Source organism: Triticum dicoccoides, unplaced genomic scaffold (genome assembly GCF_002162155.2).
Source record: "Triticum dicoccoides isolate Atlit2015 ecotype Zavitan unplaced genomic scaffold, WEW_v2.0 scaffold187156, whole genome shotgun sequence".
NCBI lineage: Eukaryota > Viridiplantae > Streptophyta > Magnoliopsida > Poales > Poaceae > Triticum > Triticum dicoccoides.
The window spans coordinates 1-2889 of NW_021228669.1; the positions used below are offsets into that span (position 1 = coordinate 1).

A 2889-nucleotide genomic window follows, 5' to 3' on the forward strand; every position below is an offset into this window, starting at 1 on the left:
GTGTTGGCACAAAAATTTGTGGGTAATTTGCGTGTGAGGCGACTTTGCGATGCCGCACTCTCTACACCTTGGAGATCTGATGCACCCTTGATAATACTCTTGTAGTGTGTTCTTACTTTCTGCTTTTCTATGCCCATTTTGGATTTCTTAGATGAGATTGCAGGTGTTTTGTTGATGGACCGTATGATATGAATCATGTATTAGATTTTTCCTGATCATATTCCTCACTGACTTCTATTCTTTCATTCCAGACAAGAAGAACACCTGATTACTATTTTCATTGTTTAATTCGATGGTTCATCACTATTTTTGTTGAAAAGGGTGTTGCAGATGCAGATTAAGCGACATGAGTTTATGTGTAATTTACATCTGAGGCATTTTTGTGATGTCACTCCTTTTCTATTTCACCTTGGAGATTTTATGCATCCCCGCCGCTGATGTCTTTTGTGTTCGTCGTACCTCTTCCTTTTTCTTTCAAGAAACATTTTGTTTTGGGGTTTTACATGTGCTGGAAACGAGTCCCTATTGGTTTGATTGGCTGATAATGGCATGAATACATAACCGAACCTAATCACCCTCTTGGCTACCCTCATGACGTCATTATTTCCCTTGCTCTGCTTTTGGTAGAGTTATCCATTTATTCAATGTTTGTAGTTCAGTATGAGATGATCAATGACTAATTTACCTATTGGTTTGATAGGCCAGCATGATGTCTTAAATACTGAACCGAATGGCGCGTTAAGCGGGGTATTGTATCTCGGCCGGAAGGAGCCGCAACTGCAGTGGGGTGTTTTTCACTGCCGCTGACCGCGCCCTCCTAGGCGTGCGGTTGGGAACCAAGCCGTCGGCAAGGCCGCAATACATAGCAGCGTTGTTGTCGGGCGTGCCCTCGGCGACCACAACCTGGAGACGATGCCATCCAACACGACTCTTGCCGGCGAAGCAACACTCCGATGGCTCCCGCTCTGCTTCTCCGGTGTTGACTCCAGCAAAGGTAAGCAACCCGGTTCCTATTCCTCTGCTTTCTCTGTTGCTCTGCATGCCACCGCCACTATTGTTTCATTGGCCAACACCATGGCCTAAATACTGAACAAAATCTGACCATCCTCCCTGATTCAATACATAAGTACTGGAATTGTTAAGCTCTAGCTAGTTTGAAAAATGTTGGAATTTTTAATTGCAGAATGGTACAGAAAGTGGTTCAATGAAATTTTAAATCAAACTTGAAATGTTAGATTTTTGAATTGAAATCTACACAACACGAAGTGATCTTATTAATGGAACGAACCATTTGTCGGGCTGTCAGGCATGGAAGGCCCTAGGCCATGCCCCTAATGCTTCTTTTGAAGCCTGTAGGTTTTCCCTCGTTCTTATTGCTGTTTACTGGGAAGAGCATTGTTGATCCAGCTGAGGCGACACAAAGTTTATGGGTAATTTTCCCTCTGTTGAGGCAACCTTGTGATGTCGCACTCTTTTCACCTTGGACATCTGATGCATTCTTGATAATATTCTCTTTCTTTCTGTTTATTTTCCCTATTTTTGACCCCTTAGACAAGTATGAAATTATTTGGTTGATGGACAAAATGATGTCCAGTGAATCATGTATTTGCTCTGTCTGATCATATTCCATATTGAGTTCTATCCGTTCTTTCAGAGGAGAAGAACCCCTGGTTACTTGTTTTTCTTCTTCAGTTTGATGGCTCATAACATTGTGGGTAGTTTGCGTCTAAGGCGACTTTGTGATGTCGCACTTTATTCACCTTAGAGATTCGATGCACCCTTGATATTACTCTCGCGTTGTGTTCTTTCTTTCTTTCTTTCTTGCTGTTTTTCTTATTTTGGATTCCCAGATGAGGTTGCTAGTATTTTGTTGATGGACGACATGATGCCAATGAATTATGTATTAGCTTTTTCCCTGGTCATATTCCCCACTGAATTCTATTCTTTAATTCCATAGAAGAAGAACCCCTGATTACCTGCTTCACTTGTTTAGTTCGATGGTTCGTAACTTTTTTGTTTGTTGAAAGGGGTGTTGCAGATGCAGACGACACAACACAAGTTTGTGGCTAATTTTTATCTGAGGCATTTATGTGATGTGATGGTTTTTTTCACCTTGGAGATCCAATGCATCCCCGCCACTGATGTCTTCTGTCTTTGTATTAATACATGCATGAGGAGCCTCCTACTGGATTTCATACATGCATGTGGTTCGGATTAGGGATAATCTTAAAATTTGAGCAGTAGAGCTGCCCTGTGACGGGAGATGGCCATCGAGGGCCGGAGCCAGGATTTGAAGATGACCGCCTCCAATATAGTTATTTTTCATTGGATTAGATTATCCACATGTTCAACGATGGTACTTGTAGAGCAAAAAAAATCAAACTAATAGAAATGTACCTTTTTCTTTGCATTACAGAAATATGTGCCGGGACATCCATACAAGTGCTATTTTTAGACTATACTCTTGTGATGCATCTCTTGAGCAATTGTTATTTTTCTCGCCCCCCTGATGCTATCATGTACGGCTGATAATGGTCCTCAGAAATAGATAATCGACGTGCAAATGTTAAACAAAAAGTGAAGTCAGATGTCTAACTTGTAATCTTATTGCATCCAATTAGTGATTTGAACCTTTGACTTGTAGCAATAGTACCAATTCACTAGGTAATAAATCTCTGATCTGATAAATTTGTAGATTGCGGTTGTATTGTATGATGATGTACCTTCAAGTTGACCTATGCGTAAGAGACGATTGGTGGAAATGGAATCGATGTTTATTGCTTGAACCTTAATTGTCCAGAAGTGAATCGAGAGGGCAAATAGCACCTTTGGTGCTACCGTATCCATAGCATGAATATATGTACATGTACAACAGGAGCGCGGGGCACT

At 41.2% G+C, this 2889-nt stretch overlaps 2 non-coding genes across 2 annotated transcripts; both read left to right on the forward strand.

The window, feature by feature from the left end:
- The first annotated feature begins 327 nt into the window (after positions 1 to 327).
- On the forward strand, positions 328 to 429 carry LOC119344803. Its single transcript, XR_005166813.1, has one exon. It is a non-coding gene; the product is annotated as a small nucleolar RNA Z101 (small nucleolar RNA).
- Positions 430 to 2035: 1606 nt separating this feature from the next.
- LOC119344804 lies at positions 2036 to 2133 on the forward strand. Its single transcript, XR_005166814.1, has one exon. It is a non-coding gene; the product is annotated as a small nucleolar RNA Z101 (small nucleolar RNA).
- The last annotated feature ends 756 nt before the right edge of the window (positions 2134 to 2889 follow it).